Raw genomic sequence first — 19,080 nt, 5'->3', positions numbered from 1 at the left:
CCAACTTTTATTCCAGACACAGTCATAGTATTTACTTTGGGCATCAGGAGATTTTTAAACATGATACAAGCAATTTATTGATAGTTGTGTGGATAATTGCGTCTTTCTTTTCTCTAGCACATACCTCATCTTCTTGAGAATTTCTGAAGGTTAAGGGACATGTAAAAATGACCCCAGCTGCCTTCTTTCCCCAGCTACCCTGCAGTAATTTGAATGAGCTCAAGCAAGATGATCATAACAGCCTATGACCAGAATAAACATGTGCCATAATTGCTAATGCTGCTCTATAGCATCAAGGCTTAATCTGGTTTTGTGACATTATTGTGTCAAAAGATATTTCATATGCCTCACTTCCACTTCTTCACACTGCACATCAGCCACAAATAACATCTTAGAGTCATATATTAAAGCTTATAAAATAGAATTAAATTAGATAACTTTGGGATGTTTTGTGTGGAGTAGAAAATCAGGAGTAAAGTCTATGTACAGTGAAAATGCCTTTTTATTTAATAGCTATTTGAATTAACAGACTTCTTAGAATCACTGTTGCCCATCATTTTAAATCATATTTTTGCCATCATGAAGATTTTGTTATCTTTGGCATCATGATAAGTCTTGAGCTTAGGCTTCTTCCAGTCATTGATTTCTCATTTGCAGCACAACTAATCCTAATATAGGTTGTTCTCCATGTTTGTATAGCCTTAGAATTGAAACAGAATTTTTGCATTAAGCTTCATTACAATGAATTTTATGAGATGGAATATTATAAAAGTTAAGGGGATAAAGTTTGATGGCTGACTAAATGGCTTTTAGTTTTGACACATCTTGTCAAGATTTCACTTGTGTAAGTCTTGAATTCATTACTAGAGCAATGGATGTGGAGCCCATGATCTTAAATGACTATTGAAAGTTTAAGCAAATAAACATACATAGACTCAATACAATAGTAGCCTGCACCTTTTTCTTTAATTATGTTATTTTAAAAAGATTTTTGGAGTAATTAGTATAACTTGTATCACTTCATTATGAAACATCACTAAAATAAGATGTAAAAAAACACCTTTCATCAATGGTGAATGAATGTATTCAAAATTACTTCAAAGACATCTTAATTTTTAAACTTTAATATAGCAAATTGTGTCCCACTGAGAGACACAGAATGTGGAGTGGAGAAAGGAGTAAGATACTTGACCGAAATATCCAGCTGTCCCTAGAAAGAGGACAAAACCAAAGGGCTTCCTTTTTTTAATGATTGTAAGGAGTCTTACTTTACATATGTCAAGCTTAGTAGCTACAATACTACACATTTCTATTATTCACCACCATCCTAATCATCTGTGTTTGTTTGATTATTTAAGGAGCCCAGAAGTCATAAAAATATGACTAATCAAATATACAGATGAGAGGGATGGTGGTGAATAATACAACTAATTTTTATTTCATTAAAATGTGCTTTTGAATTGTGTTTTAAATATGGTTGTTTTTTTTCTATGAATAGATATCTATGAAACTTAGACAACAAATCTAACTAACTGGTCAAGAATCTGTGACTGGTTAAATGATAGTAATGTCTCTTCCTACATTTAAGGGAATAAAAATCTTTTCCTCTCAGTGATCCTCACAAAAAAGAAAACAACTTATAACTATGGAGCTGAGTAACTGATGTTTTAAAAAGTAACATTTGATTCAATGACAGTTAACCAGCCACAGGGTGTTACATAACTCAGCTATCTCATGAATACTGTGTCTTTCTACCACTACAAAGTCCTTTACCCAGAGATTATTCTTGCTTTTGGATAGTAGCGAGCAGTTCATGGGATCATCTGAACAGCCAAAGGAATATGTTTGAGAGAGCTCTTTGGTTAATCGTCAGCATCTCTTAAGAAGGTGAAATACTGGGCATGATAGAGTTTCTCAGAAAACTCTGCTTTGGAGAATTCATGTTATCTCCAATGTTTTGAGTTATTATAGCCTAGGCATATTTATTCTATTAACATAAACTATAAAAGTCTAGTAAGGCTTACTATTTAAGGATTAAAAACAGCTAATATGAGCCACCTGGGATGGATTCCTGTGGAGATGGGTGTGTTTGTTGATATTGTATTAAGAAATTGGATCCTTAATTAGGCCTGGCAAACGTTGCAGGAACGTGGGCTTTCCTGGATCACTTCCTACTAATTTTGACATGTTTGGAAATCATTCTTAGGGAAAGAATAAAGAAAGAAATTCAGCCATGGGAATAATCATGCTTAACTATTTTGCCTAATACATTTAACATTTCCCCTGTAAGAATCTCATCATAGAATAAATTATATTTTAGTTTAAATGTAAATAAATAAATAATATCTTCTCCAAATTTTTCAACTTGAAGCATAAATATTGAAGTAAATTTATGTTTCAAAGTATCATTGTTAAAAATGTGTTGAAGACCCAGATATAAATCCACACACCTATGAATACTTGATTTATGATGAAGAAGCCAGAAACACACACTGGAAAAGGGGCAGTTTCTTCAATAAATGGTGCTGGTTAAACTGGATGACTGCATGTAGATGAATTCAAATAGAGCTATACTTTTTACCCTGCACAAAACCCAAGTCAAAATAGATCAACAAACTCAATATAAAGCCAGATATACTGAACCTGGTAGATGAGAAAGTGGGGAGTAGCCTTAGACTCATTGGAACAAGGAAGACTTTCTGAACAGACCACCGATTGCACAGGCACTAAGATCAACAACTAGTAAATGGGACTTCATGAAACTGAAAAGCTTCTGCAGGACAAAGGATACATCATTTGGACAAAACAGCAGATTGCAGAATGAGAAAAGATTTTTTACCAACTGCACATTTGATAGAAGAGTAATATCTAAAATATATAAAGAACTCAAAACTCTTGATACCAAGAGAACAAATATCTCAATTAAAACAGGGTTATAGATCCAAACAGAGATTTCTCAAAAGAGAACACTCAAATGGCTGAGCTATTTCTTAAAAAACAAGCAAACAAACAAAAAAGACCAAACAAACAAACAAAAAAACTATTCAATATCTTAAGTCATCAGAGAAATTCAAACCAAAACTACTTAGAGATTTCATCTTAATCTCTAAAGAATCAACTAAAAGAAATGACAGCTCATGCTGGTGAGGATGTGGAGTAAGAAGAACACTCATTTGTTGCTGATGGGACTGCAAATTTGTACAACCACTGTGGAAATTAGTGTGATAGTTCCTCGGGAAGTTGGGAATTGATCTACCTCAAGATACTGCTATAACATTCTTGGCATACACCCAAAGGAGGTCACTTTATCATACTAAAGAAATACTTGCTCAAACATGCTCATTGCTGTATGTATATATCAGAAATTGGAAGCAACCAAGATATCCCTCAAAAGATGAATAGATAAAGCAAATGTAGTAATTTACAGAATGGAATATTACTCAGTATTTAAATAAAAAGTGAAATCATGAAAGTCACAAGTAAGTGGATGCGACTAGAAAAGTCAATCTGAATGAAGTAACCCAGACCCAGAAAGGCAAATATAGTAGGTACTGGCTTATATATTGATATTATATTGATATTAGCTGTAAATTCAATGATAACCAAGCTATAATCTAAAGATCCACAGAAGTTAGATACAGAGTAGGAGATTGGCAATGGGTAGGTGGGGACAGATTAATATCCTAGAGATCTAAGAAAGGGAAATAGAATAGTTATTTATGGACAGGGGGCTAGAAGGGTAGGGTAAAGAAGGGAGGGGGAGGAAGAGGGGCATGAGATCCCAGGGAGAGATAGATAACATCAAGGGCCACTCGACAGGTAGTATAGAAAAAATACAGTAGAAGCTTCTTAAAAATATCTGAATGTGACCTAATTAAAATAAATGAATGAGGAAGACAGATTTGCAATTGCACATCTTTTGTCACCAAATGAAGCTTCCAATCCTATGATTAGGTTATATCTAATTGAGTTTTTGGTCAAAGGTGTCCCATGGAAGCCTCCAAACAATCCAGGCTTTAGTCAAAATTACAGGTTGCTCTCCACAAACTGACAGCAAGGACTTATTGCTGAAAACAATACTTACACAACCCATTGATTATGAAAAAGTTAAACTGGTTCCTACATAGAACTTTCACCATTATAGGCTAGGGTCTCTGGTACAGGAAGGCACTCTGTGTACTACCAAAATAGAAACATAAACACCAACCCAACCACAAAGCATTTGATCTACAATGGTGTCCTGTCTGCAAGATATTAAAGTGCAAGGTGGTACAAATTTTTTTTTGGAGTAACCCGTCAACATCTGATTTGATTTAAGACCACCTCTGTTGCTTGGATTCTAACTGCTCTTATGGGAGAGTGGGTGAGAAGGCAGAGCATCAATGACTCAGACACTGGGAATCTGTTGAAAGCAAATAATGAACTCGTTTATTCAATAACAGGGTAGGCCTTATATACCCTTCTCCCAGTGCCCAGTCTATGTGGTTGTCTCTCATTGGCTGGGCACGATCAGGAACTCTCACAGCTCCTGTTGCTAGGCTCTTGGGCAGACTCCAGGTTGACTCTTAAGGAATACATTATGTACATGCCTTGGCTACTAGCCTGAGCTAATTACCTCAACCCTATGGGCCTATCCTACTACACACCTCCATAAAATAGAACCCATACCCCTTTTTTTTGTCAACTTAAAAAAAGCTATCATCATCAGAGAAGAGGAGCCTCAACTGAGAAAATGTCTTCTAAGATGGGGCTATAGGCAAGCCTGTAGTGTATTCTCTTAATTAATGGTTGATCAGGGAAGAGCACAGTTAAGGCCTTGGCTGGTGGTCCTGGGTTCTATAAGAAAGCAGGCTGAGCAAATCAGTAAATAGCACTCCTCTATAGCATGAGTTCCTGCCTCTAGATTCCAGCCTTGCTTGAGTTCCTGTCCTGACTTCCTTCAGTGATGACTACGATACGTAAATGTAAGCCAAATGAACCCTTTCTTTCCCAAGTTGCTTTGGTCATAGTGTCTCATCATAGCAATAGTAACCGCTAACTAAGATATTGAGGCTTTTTTGGGCAACTAAGAACCTGAGACTACATAGCCAGGGACCTAGGATAAAATAAAATACTACTGTTTTATTAAGAAAACATAGCAATAAAATGACTCTTAATGGCATTCTGTTATCCTCATAGATTAGTGCCTTGCTCAGCCATCCTCAGAGAAGCTTCCTTTGGCAGCAGATGGGAACAAATACAGAGACCCACAGACAGATATTATGCCGAGAGGGACCTTGGAACATTCAGCTATAAATGGATGTCTTCATCAAATCCCTCCTGTCAGGGCTCAGATAACCCTGCAGAAGAGGAGATAGAAAGAATATAAGAGCAGAAGTGATGGAAGACACCATGAAAATAAGTTCTCTAAGCCAATAGGATCAATGCACACATGAACTCACAGCCCTGCATGGGTCTGCTCCAGATGGGATTACAGAGCCGAAGGAAGGAGTGGGCAGAGACATCCAATCTCCAGCCCAGACGCTCCCTACAGTGATGATTGCCCGCAGATGGCAGGCTGCTTGCCCAGTAGATGGCAACAGCAGAGGATCTCAGAAGCCTTTTGAGGTCCCTCACCCCATAATGTTGTGTCAGGGCTTTTCCTTTTCTTTCTTTTTTAAAACATTATTTTATATATTGTTTTTCTTCTCTCTTTTTACCCTATAGGTCCTTTACCTATCTATTATGGCTTCCAGTTTATTGTTTTTGTGAGATTCCCGAGAGTGTGAATAAGTGGGACTTTCATCTTTATCTGTTTCTTATGCCTTTTCTTGGGCTCTTTCCTTTCTGCTGTCTGTTTTGATCTATTCCAATGTGTCACTTTTCATTTATCATTGTATTGTATTGTAGTATTATCCCTCAGAGGCCTGTTGGCTTTCTAATGAGAGACAAAAAGGGGGTGGATCTGGATGGGAAAGGGGGTTAGGAGGAAATGGAGGAGTAGAGGGAGGAGAAACAGAAATCAAGATATATGATATGAGAAGAAAAAAGTCCATTTTCAATAAAAGGTCAAACAAAGAAAAGAAAAGACAACAAACAAACAAAACATGTTGGTTTCTAGAGAGAGATTCAATCTTTTTCAAGGCCCTGTCTAGCTTCTCAAGGTTGATCATAATCTGGTGGATGGCCCCACACCCAGAAGCATTCAAAAGAACCAACTGAAGTTGATGGGGTTTTTAATAAAAATTAAAAGTGAACATGAAGTTGGGAGGGGTAATGAAGTGGGGGATCAAGGAGAGGTGAGGTAAATATGATTAGAATAAGTGGTGTGGAATTCCCAAATAATTAATATTTTATTAAAATTATTTCTTTTCAAATAAAAATATTTGAAAACGTTAAATTCCAAGAGACTTTTTGTTAGTTTTTACAACAAATATTATGTATCAGTCACACAGACTGTCACATCTCAACTGGACTCTCTAGAACTTCATAGTGTCTGTCAAGTAAACCAGGGGCCACAATGTAATTTGATTCATGCTGAATTTTAAAAGAAGACTAAAAGCATTTCCTGTGATGGAGGTGTGATTATCAGCACATCATTTCCTGTGACAGAGATGTGATTACCAGCATATCATTTCTTGTGATGGTGGTGTGGTTACTAGCATATTTATGTTTTAAAGCAAACTAAAGGCTGTTATAACTACTATCGCCTATTTTCATTAAATTCAAAAATGCATTTCAAGGTAAGAGGTATTAAATTATGGCCATGAGATGGCTCAGTGATAAAGGTACTTGCCACCAAGCCTCACTTCGGGAGTTTGACACCCAGAATTCATGCAGTGAGTGGAAGGAAGGAGCTCATCCAAGATACACAAGTGTGCATGTAGCACACACACACACACACACACACACACACACACACACACACACTCATTTATTCAATCAAGAAATGCAATTTTTTGAAGATGTTAGATTATATCCATAACAACAACTTCGAGTATTGTGGCACAGTTAATTTTATGTATTCCAGAGTGGTGTCTTGATGGAGGTATGCCTCTGTGGTGGAGAGATACACATCCCACCAATAAGACTAGTGCATGAGCAGGTGAATTTGTCTTGAACAAAGAAATGTGGCCAAAAGCAAGATGTGTTACTCTGTGTAGAAGGATTCTGAACCAGTGAACACCATCTTTTTGCTCATTATGAGAACTGTGATGTTTAAAGCACTGTGTTCTGTCTGGAAGGGCTCTGAGGGACAATGATAGGCAACACACAGCAAGCAGTCACCCAATGTGCTTGTGCGGTTTATGCTGGGAAGGGAATGCATCCTTCATAGTCAGGCCCTGGCATATTGGGCTGTTTGTTATTGTAGTACAACATATCATGCTTAACACATGACTCAAGGCTGAAAGCTGTGCCTCTGATCTTTTAAAACATGATGTCAACATTGTGGCATTAGAATAACCCACCAATTTTATTCCCTTGACTTATGCCATGGACTTATGTATTTAGATTTTTCTCTAATTCTTTAACTAGTAATGCATTTTATTCTCGGATCTCTAGTGTTTATTTGCTTTATTCCTTTGTTTACTTGCATGGACAAACAAATAACAATTAGAGAAGAAAGATGGATTTTGCTTCCTTTTCATACAATAATTACAAAAGTACTAGAGATCTACTTTATACTTTTCTATTTCAGAAAAAAAAACTCATTAACCCCACACCTTGCAGTAAATTAATGAACATTTAGCTATCAAAGCTATTTTCATATCTATACTTATTATCATCAGAGTGTTAAAAATTCACAAGGGCTTCGTGTCACAATTGTGCTTTTAACTGCACTGTGATCTTTTATCTATGAGCAAGAAAAACTGATATTCAGTGAGATAAGAGTACTAATATTATCAGATAATATAACCTTGTGTCAAGGCACGCCATGACATATTTCCCAAAAGAAGCTGGGTTCCAGGGAGTGCTGTTCAAAAATCTCTCTGTTATTTCCAATATTAGCAAAAAATTTGCCTAATCATTTTGTTGTTTGCAAAGCTAGGTGAAACATCATGTAAAAGGCAGCTCAGAAACTCTTCCCAAGGGCTGAATAACCTGCTCATCAGAGGCCTAAGTGTGCAAGCATTTCTTCTGTGGAAAGTATTCTTAATGAAAAACAAACACTGAGGACATTCCTGAGGATGAATAACAGCAGCAAAGAAAGACACTGGCTCCATTTGGGGTCAAGCTTGTTATGTTCTCCAAAGGCCAAATAAAATCATGGTATTTTCTAAAACTCCTTTCATTTTGATTCAGCTTAATATTCTGTTCTACTTTATTTTCTGGGCAGTTTGATGATGTGTTTTTGTTAAGTAATAACAGTTTGATAAGCATTTGCAATGATATTGTGTAGTGAGGCAAATATTCCTGGCTTGATATGTGAAATATTGATGTTTTCTAACCTTCCACTTAGAGAGTTCTATTATAAGATGTGTACAGACATTGAGTTAAAGAAAAAGTCACCTTGGTTGCGGGGCCAACAAATACAGAAATGACCAACATCTGAAGCAAATGATCTCAAATCCTAAATCATTGTTTATATAACTATGTTTTTGTTCTGATTTATAATTGTTTGCTAGTATTTCTATATTTCCCTGTAGGGTTTAGGTGAACCTGGGACACATGTGTGCAGAATCAGAAGAAAAAGTGTATAAGTCTATGTCAGTCCCTTTCATTTCTCGTAATTCAGCTTTGTATGTGTTCTGATTCCTACTAATAAATTACTGTTCTTGTTTTATGAGAGCAGGTTTTTGTGTGCAGTTAATGCTGGCTTTAAGGTCTTAAGTCTCTTGCTTGCATTGAGAGCTGGGGATAGAAGTATAAACTGCTAACATGAATTCTAGATATGACAATGTACTTTAATGGGATCAGATATGAAACAAGCAATTCCTGAAAAAAAAAAACTCATAAAAGTCTAAAGCAACCAATGAACCTATAAATGTTTGTAGAAACTGAAGTGAAATTGATATTTGAAGGAAATAGTTCTATGACTTATGCCACTTATCCTGAGGACAGGCTCCAGTCAGTATAATAAGGACAAGTTAAAATTATCATGAAAACTTCTGGATTTTTGGTCTTCCTAAGACCTAAAAATAGTCAGTGGGACAGCTAGGAATATATCCCCCAAAAGACAACACTATTAAACACCACTAAAAAAAATCATCATGAACACTGAAATACCCATGTGAAATTCAAACTGCCATACTAACTGAGGGCAAAAGTAGCAGAACTGTGTTTAAGTTATTATCAAACATAGGGTATGAGACTTTTCAGTTTTAATTTAGTCAACTTAAGTATGTGCTTAAATAATAAACACATACATAAATATTGAAGGGAAATGGTAGGTTCCTTGTTTTTATTTTATTATTTTTATTTAGTTATTTAGGTGAGAGTGCTTTGACTACCATGACTGTAAGTCACCATATGTGTGAGCTGCCTGTGGAGACCAGAAGGGGCATTTGATAACCTGGAACCAGAACCTTGTGGGTGCTGGGAACCAAATCCAGGTCCTCTATAAAAATCAGAGTTATTAACCCCTGAGGGACCTCTCAAGCCCCTTGTTTTTATTTTTTAAATTATATGTATATTTCTGGGGGGTGCTGGGGGTGCAGTTGTACATCTTAGAACAGCTACCCAATATGACCAATAGAGAGGGTCATTGGATTCTCTACAACTGTGTGCTGGCAACCAAACTCGGAACCTCTGGAAAATAATGTATGTTCTTAATTACTCGACCATCAGTCCAACCCTCGGACTTTTCTATAACATAATATACCTTGTATTAATTAGAACTTTCAAGTACTCAATATGTGAACCATAATTAACATGTTTAAGAGAATTAACATAATTAAGAGAACAGACAACCCGTACACATTTGAAAATAGCCCAGATGCCAAAATTAGAGAAGGATTTTAAAATAGCAATTACATTTATTCATTTTTCTTTTTATTGAAAATAGATATTTTTCTCATATATCTTGATTATGGTTTCCCCTCCCTCTACTCTTCCTATTTCCTCCTGATTTTCCTCTCATGCTGTGGGCCTCAGGAATATATCATAAGAACTCAGCTTGTTATGGCAAGGTCACTACCTGGAGGGATCAAGGAATTCCTTCAGAGGAAGCCAAATTCCAAGGAGTTTTTGGATGTTACTTGGCTTGTTATATATCAGCTGTCTTCCGTTATGAAAATCATTTGTGCCTTCATAGTTTTCCCAATTGACTTTTCCCTAAAAAGGGCTAACAGTGTGGACTGATCACTCTCTGGATATACACATCCCAGGTATTTGGAGAACAGCCTCAGGAAAGGCTTTCTCTGGAATCAGATATCTCCCTTAACCACTTTCAAGGACTAGCAGTAATAATAGTCCACATTCAAGTCTCCCGATTTAAGGTAAATTCTACAAGGAGACATCACCTAGGTCAGGTGGATGTTAAGTAATAGCTTTACACAATTTAGCTTGGACCCTCCTTTCTTACAGCCTCACTAATTTTATAGACCTTTAACTCCTTACCTAACCACTTCTAGGAATGTTTAGATAACTTTCTGTGCTGACAGCTATGCTCAGCCAGAACACAAGTTGAAGCCTCCCTGTAATTATCATCATTGGAAGCATCCAGCCAGGATGGAGAAAAGTACCTTATCAGAGATGCCTCTGTACTCTCTAAGAACAGACTTAAGCATCCAGGATACCTGTTTGAGAAGGCCTGGTGGATGTGCCAATTAAGCTTTACTTCCTCCTTTCCCAAACCTTACCTCTATTTCCAGATCTCTCTTTAACTATCACCAGAGGCATCTAGCTGTACACAGGTTGCCTAGTGACTAAGCACACTTTCCTCCACCCTGCAGAAAAATGGCAGATAGCTTGGACAGATAGGAGCCACAGGAAAAAAGAAGACAGTTTTATTTTCTTCCATTGACCTAGCAACTCATAGATTCTTAATATTTTCTACCAATCATGTTTAAGAATATAGTTGAGCACATAATAGCCCTCTTCTTAGATATTATCTGAATTTAGCCTTTTGTTAATTCATTTCTATTGGTGAAATTATTAAGGCCACTCCACGTAGTTAAAAGGAAGATTTATTTAGTGGGTGACTTACAAATGAAGAAATAGGTAGATTGCGGGGATCTGGGGAAGGTGTATCGCAGTCCATCGGTGTTCTCTGGAGCTCTGCTCAGTCAACCTGCACCATCTAGGGTCCAGGAACAGAGAGAGTGCTCACCCATCCAGGTCTTGGGTCTCCAGATGCCTCCCTTGGCCCCGGCTCGTAGGCGTGACAGTTGCCAGAGTCTCAATGGGGGTTGGAACTTCCAGATCCAAACTGGAATGGCTACCCACTACATCTCCCCTTTTTGTCTAAATAAGAAGCTTCTAAACTAGTACAAGACTATATACAAAAGAATGGTTATCAAATATTGTCCAGGAATAATGAGGGATAATGACCTAGATAAGATAGAACTACAACCAATGCAAACAATATCAAGCAAGAAACACATACTAAAATCCAGAGAAATATAGAGCATAGGTAAATGGCATGTTATAAAGATCATTCCAAAAGGTGTCCTATCCTAAAGAACCTGAATCTAATACTTAATATGTTCTATCTAAGATATTATATATACTAAGTTGTATACTATTATAACTGCTAGTAGTCAATCCCATCAAAGACCCGAGAAGGTCCTCTTTCCAGCCAGTGCCCAGCAATGGGCGTCTCTTGAGACAACTGGCACAAGCGCCACAAGACCGGGGGTACGAGAAAGCCCTACCACAAGAAGCGGAAGTATGAGCTGGGATGGGTTGCTGCCAACTCTAAGATTGGCCCTCGTCGTATACGCACAGTCCAAGTCCGAGGAGGCAACAAGAAGTACCGTGCCCTAAGATTGGATGTGGGGAACTTTTCCTGGGGCTCTGAGTGTTGTACTTGGAAAACAAGGATCATTGATGTTGTCTACAAGGCATCCAATAACGAGCTGATCCACACCAAGACCCTGGTGAAGAACTGCATTGTGCTTATCGACAGCACACCATATCAACAGTGGTATGAGTCTCACTATGTGATGCCCCTGGGCCGCAAGAAGGGGGCCAAGCTGACTCCTGAAGAGGAAGAAATACTAAACAAAAAACAATCAAAGAAAATCCAAAAGAAATATGATGAAAGGAAAAAAACGCTAAAATCAGCAGTCTTCTGGAGGAGCAGTTCCAGCAGGGCAAGCTTCTTGCCTGCATCGCCTCGAGACCAGGCCAGTGTGGCCAGGCAGATGGGTACGTGCTAGAAGGCAAGAAGCTGGAGTTCTATCTGAGGAAGATCAAAGCCCGGAAAGGCAAATAAAGCATCATTCATAGCTCATGTAATAAAGGTGTTTATTGTTCTATTAAAAAAAAAAAAAGACCTGAGAAGGAACATAATGGTACCTGAGAAATGGAAGATGGAGTCAAGCAACTTTCAGGAGTCTTGTAAGAGTAGAAAGAGACAGCTGGCAGCCTGGACAGTCACCTAATGTTTCTCAGCATTGTTGGTGTAATCAAATTGGCTACAGGCCTAGAGTATCTGACAGACCATTTTCAGAAGCAGGAATTCTGAAAGACCATCTTACCCTGTCTTGGCAGAGTACAGTGGTCGCTTTCATTGTGTCCTGCTTGTCCAGGAAGGACAGCATTGCATTTGTACTGTCAGCTGTCAAGGCAAGGGCAGTTCTTTGCTCAGTAGGCTATTTTGTGCCAAGAAGACAAACTTCCAAATGCAAATATCTTAGAAGTCCAACATTCTCTCGGGATCAAATTGGTGCAGCCAGGAGCAATTGTGTCTCATGTCAACAGAATTCTAAGTTATTTAAATGCCATATTCTCTAGGTCTATGAAGTGTTTGAAGATTACCTGTCCATGTGACCTATGTATCTGTAAATCTGGATAACCTGACTATTGTAACTATAGAGATGACAGGCATAGGTGACTATTAATCTATAAGTCTTATCTACTGAAAAAACCTAAGGACTAAGGCTTCATGTAAACAAGGTAAACAGTCTATAAGCAAATGAATGGTGAAGAACGATGACTTCAAAATTGTGACAATACACAAGATATTTATAACAGAGATAGGAATATATAGTGCGATATGCAATATGACAATAATCTTAAAAATATATCAATATACCGAATATCCTAACCAGAAGTAGAACATACATAAAGCATGACAGATATAGATTTACATTTGTATCAATATAAAAATATTTCAAATAAGAGTAGTAATATATGTACATTATAACAAATATAGTTCTGTATTTGTATCAATATACAAATTATCTTAAACAGGAATATAAAAATAGTTTACATTTGTATCAACATATAAGAATCCACAACAGTACAAGTTACAGTGAAAATTATCTAAGGTTGCTATTTTACTAAATTTGTTTACTAGTATATACAATGATCTACCATAATATCTTATACCTATCCATTCCATTTCATCTTTTTCCCTTTTTTTTAAGGAGAATACTGAGTTTAATATTTTCTTCCACCCACAACCTTATAACCATCATCCATAACCCTGAGAAATATGAAACCTAAGGGAGAAGGGGCGTCGTTTTCTTAGAATTGTTTTCTGTTGTTTAGGGGGTGATGTTATCTCTGCTGGGTACTGTGTGAAAGCTCAGATAGTTAAATCTCAGTTAGACTAACTGTAGGTTCTGCAGTGAGTCTTAGAGTAAGGGGTATGATTGTCTGAAATTCTGGCAAGAAGTGTAGTATGATGATGATTACCATGGCATCATTCTGGATTGGGTAGAGTTGTTGTTGTTGGGGCCCCATCTTCCTTCTGGAATATTCCAAGATTGCTATTGGAAAAACTTATTTGTTATCAAAAATGGAAGGTTTGGATTTAAAGAGGACATAGCATGTAAGAAAGGATTCTGAGAAATCAATTGTAAGCATGGAGAGAATTAGAATTTAGAAGACAATGGTTCCTTTTTATTGGTCTCCTTCTGTCCCACACCAGAGGGCTCTTTGGATATGGTACTGAAGAATCTCTCAAACTTTTCTTTTAGGAATATGCTTGGGTTTAGAGAAGGAGTGAGCCAATTCCATCTCCAAAGCCAGCTTGGCTTATAATTGAATTGGAACCACAACTTTACTATATTGATAGAGGGATAGATGTTAGACAGTGAGATTTTACCATGTGTAGATTGGTACCAATAGATTCTTTCTTTCTGCTGTAAACATCCAGATATCCAAGGCCTTATGATTTTTGGAAGATGGGTATTTCCATTATCCTGGAAAGACAAAAACAGAACCCTACCCCAACCTTTGATTGTTAATTTTTTTCTTACAACTTGTAGAGATGTCACATTGGTGGATGATCTTTTACTTCCCTTCATCAAGGGGTTTTTCCTGTTCAAATCGAATTTTCATTAATTTGTTGGTATCCATAGCTTTTCTTCTCCTGCAGAAACAAAGGCAAAAACCCTTACCCAATGTAGAACATATCCAGGTTTCCATTCTGAGCTCAGCACATCCTTGAAATAAACCAGTTGGTTTAGCTCAGGAGTTTTGTCTGTCGTCCAGTGTCTCTCTGCAGATATTGTTCCTTTCTCATCAGCATTGAGAAAATTCAAGGTTAATAAAGCACTATGCAGTCTATTTCTAGGAGTCATTGTTACCTGTTGCTGTTTATTTAGCATATCCTTTAAGGTTTGATTGGATCTTTCTATGACTGCTTGGCCTTTGGGATTGTGTGGTATACCTGTAACATGCTTTATATTGTAATAAGCGAAGAATTGTCTCATTTTATTGGAGACATATGCTGGGGCATTTTCTATCTTAATTTGTACAGGTATTCCCATGATGGCCATAACTTCTAATAGGTGTGTGATCACAGAATCAGCCTTTTCAGAACTCATAGGAGTTGCCCATTGAAATCCTGAATAGGTGTCAATGGTGTGATGTACATACTTTAATCTTCCAAATTCTGCAAAATGAAACACATCCATCTGCCAAATTTCATTTCTTTGTATACCTTTTGGATTTCTCCCTGCAGGTAATGGAGTTTGGTTATAGATGGAACAAATAGGATACTTTTTCACAATATCCTTAGCCTGTTGCCAAGTGATGGAGAAATCCTTCTTCAAACCTTTGCTATTAACATGGTATTTCTTATGAAATTCTGAGGCTTCTAGCACATTACCTATTAGTAATTGATCAATCTCATCGTTACCTTGTGCTAGAGGTCCTGGCAGACCTGTATGGGATCTGATATGTGATATATATATATATATATATATATATATATATATATATATATATATATATGATGTTCCCTTTTTCTGATGATTTCCTGCAATTGTATGAATAATGATGTTAATTCTGTATTATCAGGAATAAATTCAGCAGTTTCAATATGTAAAACAACGCTCTCTGCATATTGAGAGTCAGTGACTATATTGAGGGGTTCTGTGAAGTCCATCAGTACCATAAGAATGGCATACAGTTCTGCCTTTTGTACAGAGTTGTATGGACTTTGTACCACTTTACTTAAGTCTCCTGATTTATATCCTGCTTTCCCTGTTTTATTTGCATCAGTATAAAATGTGAGGACTCCAGAAATTGGCTTTTGTCATACAATGTGAGGAAGAACCCATCCAGTCTTCTTTATGAATTCTATTCTCTTACTTTTGGGATAGTGGTTATTAATCTCTCCCAAAAAGTTACTGTAGGCTCTCTGCCAGTATTCATTATCTTTCCATAGTGATGAAATTTCCTCATTAGTTAAAGGTACCACAATTTCTGCTGGGTCCATTCCTGTCAACTGGCGAAGTCTTAATTTACCTTTTTGAATCAAATCAGAGATCTTTTCTATATAAGTCTTTAATTTCTTATTTGGTTTATGTGGTAGGAATATCCATTCCAATATAATATCTTCCCTCTGCATCAAAATACCTGTTGGGGAATGTCTGGAGGGGAATATGACAAGAATGCATTTAAGTTCTGGATCCACACGATCCACGTGTGCTTCTCGAATTGTCTTTTCTACTAGAGCCAATTCCTTCTCAGCTTCGGCTGATAATTCTCTTGGACTATTTAATTCTTTGTCTCCTTCTAGAGTATTAGCCAAATTTTGTATTCCATCTTTGGGTATTCCCATGATACCCAGTAAGTTGGAAATGCTTCCTAATAACTTTTGAAAATCATTAAGAGTCTTCAATCAATTCCTCCTTAGTTGTACCTTTTGGGGTCTAATTTTTTGTAGCTCTATCTTCTATCCTAAGTAATTAATAGAGTCTCCTCTTTGTATTTTTTCAGGAGCAATTTGCAGTCCCTAGTGAGGCAAAACTGTTTTTACTTCTTCAAACATGCTTTCTAATGTATCTAACTTTGGATCAGCTAATAGGATGTCATCCATATAGTGATAAATTATGGATTGTGGAAACTTTATATGAATTATTACCAATGGTTTCTGCACAAAGTATTGGCACAAAGTAGGGCTGTTTAACATTCCCTGTGGGAGGACCTTCCATTGACATCTCTTGACTGGCTGAGAATTATTATAATTAGGTACTGTGAAGGCAAATTTTTCTCTATCATTTTCTTGTAAGGGTATGGTTAAAGAAGTAGTATTTTAAGTCAGTAACTATTATAGGCCATTCTTTGGGTAGCAGAGAGGGCAAGGGCATCCCAGTCTGTAGAGAGCCCATTGGCTGAATTACTTTATTAATAACTCTCAGATCTGTCAGCATTCTCCAATTACCAGATTTTTTTAAATAACAAATACAGGAGAATTCCAAGGGCTGGTAGATTCTTCAATGTGTTGAGCAGTTTAACTGCTCTTGAACCAGCTTTTCTAAAGCTTGTAGCTTCTATTTTGTCAAGGGCCATTGTCCAACCCAGACAGGTTTATTAGTTAGCCATTTCAAAGGTAAGGCAGTTGGTACTTCTGAGAGTTCAGCAGCAGTTGTGCTCTGTTTGTATACAGCCTGAATGGTTGGTGACTGTTTTTTATAGCATGTTATGATATTATTCCTAGGAACATGCATTGGTCTGTATTCCTTTTCTGAGAGAGTAGGAATTTTAATCTGTCTATTCCACTGTTGTAACAGATCTCGGCCCCAAAGATTTACTGCTACATTTGCTACAAATGGCTCCAACCTTCCTCTCTGTCCTTCTGGCCCTATGCATTCAACCCATCTCGAACTCTGTTTTATCTGAGATAGGGTGCCAATCCCTAACAGTTGGACATCTATCTCTTGAAGAGGCCAATTCGGATGCCGTGATTTTGGTTAATTATGGTCACATCCACACCTATGTCTACCAGACCCTCCAGAACCAGGCCATTAATTTGAATTCTAAGCTTTGGTCTTTGTTCATTTATGGAAGTCTGCCAAAATATTTGTTTTATACTGTTTTTTGTAAACTGTGATCCATCTATCAGAGCTATTATATTGCAGTATAGGTTTTTACCTTAGGTTTTGGTTTATTCAGTTGTCCTGGAGAGGAATTTCTTCCACAGTGGCTGGGAATGTTCGTACTACATTTGATTTTGGGGTCTGCAAGAGGCCTCCTGAGGCGTTTCCCGCCAGTAAAGGGTTGTCTTGTATATCTATTTTTGATCTGCACTCACTGGTCCAATGTTGGCCTTTGCCACACCTTCTACATAATCCAGGAGGTGGTTGGGGTCTCCTGTTTAGGCTATTCCTAGAAGGAGTATTACTTCTAGGAGTACCCCATGTACAGTTTTTACTTATATGACCTGGTGTACCACACTTAAAACATTTGGTAACATGGAGCCTCTTTCACCTCTGGGATTTGTCTCTCCTATCCAAACCTCACTACTAGAGTTAAGAGACTCAACACCATTAGTGTACTGAATCCATTCTTCCAAAGGAGCTGATCTGATCTTTAGTGGTGTAAGTATTCTTCTGCATTCTGCATTAGCATTGTCGAACACCAAGGACTCAGTTAATACTTTTCTTAATTCTTCATCTGATACAGCTGTGTTCAGCCTTTGTAAAAAAATCAGTGAAGTTCGTGCGGTCCCTGAAATATCTTTGTGTATACCTCAGTTAGTTTTCCAGGTTCTGGAATTTTTTCCCAAGCATTTAGAGCTGCTGTATGGCATAGGGATATTGTATGCTCATCATAAGTGGCTTGTACATCCCTGTCAGCAAAACATCCCTCACCAAGTATTTGATCTTGGGAGATCACAAAACCTCTGAGTTTACCTTGTTGTTCTAAATTTTTGCCTCTTCTCTCAACCAGCTCTTCCACTGTAGCTGCTGGCTATATTCTAGAACAGGTGAAATTAACTGATGCCAGTCATCTGGGATGATTCTATGTGAGGTAGACCATGAATTTAACATCTGTCTTGTGTATGTGGAATGTTTCCCATATGTAACTACTGCTTCCTTTATATTTTTAAAGTCCCTTGTTGAAATTGGTTGTAATGTATATGTCATATATGGCTTGGGTTGTGTGTCATCTGCTGGCTTCTCATGGAAGATAACAGGATAAGCCATTGTATGAGAGCCATTTGGAGATGTTACAACCTCTATGGTCTTGACCTTCTGCTTATTAGTTCCCTTGTCATGTTTACTGAGAGTTTCTTCTAGGGCTTGCAAATGAGCACCTAGGGTCTGTTCTAGGGAGTGGACCTCCTCTCTTGCAAGGGACTCCAGATTTCTCATGGAATCATCGACATTTTTATTTTCCTCAGAAGCACATGATTCCATGGACCTTATCTTATCAATTAATGATAATCTTTCTTCCTTATGTAGTATCTGAGTAGCCATAACTTCACTCTGGAGAGTTAGTGTTCTATCCATTAGATAGTCATATTTATTATCAATAAAATCAATTTTGGGTACAAGCCTGTTTTGTAAATCCTGATTAGCAGTTTCTAGAGAAAGAATCTTTTCCTGTAAGCCTTCATTACTATCTTTTAAAGCAGATTCCAGAAAGAGAATGTTTTTCTGTAAGCCTTCATTGCTATCTTTGAAAGCAAATTCCAGAAAGGGATTCTTTCTCTGTAAGTCTTCATTGCTATCTCTTAAAACAGATTCCAGAAAG

The 19,080-nt window shown here is 37.3% G+C and overlaps 1 pseudogene; it reads left to right on the top strand.

Annotated features, from left to right (window-relative positions):
- Positions 1-11,732: 11,732 nt before the first annotated feature.
- LOC102903323 (small ribosomal subunit protein eS8 pseudogene) lies at positions 11,733-12,376 on the top strand (annotated as a pseudogene).
- Positions 12,377-19,080: the final 6,704 nt, after the last annotated feature.

Source organism: Peromyscus maniculatus, chromosome 7 (genome assembly GCF_049852395.1).
Source record: "Peromyscus maniculatus bairdii isolate BWxNUB_F1_BW_parent chromosome 7, HU_Pman_BW_mat_3.1, whole genome shotgun sequence".
Lineage (NCBI taxonomy): Eukaryota > Metazoa > Chordata > Mammalia > Rodentia > Cricetidae > Peromyscus > Peromyscus maniculatus.
The sequence above is the reverse complement of the archived record's forward strand: the minus strand, read 5'-3'. Positions and strand labels throughout refer to the sequence as shown.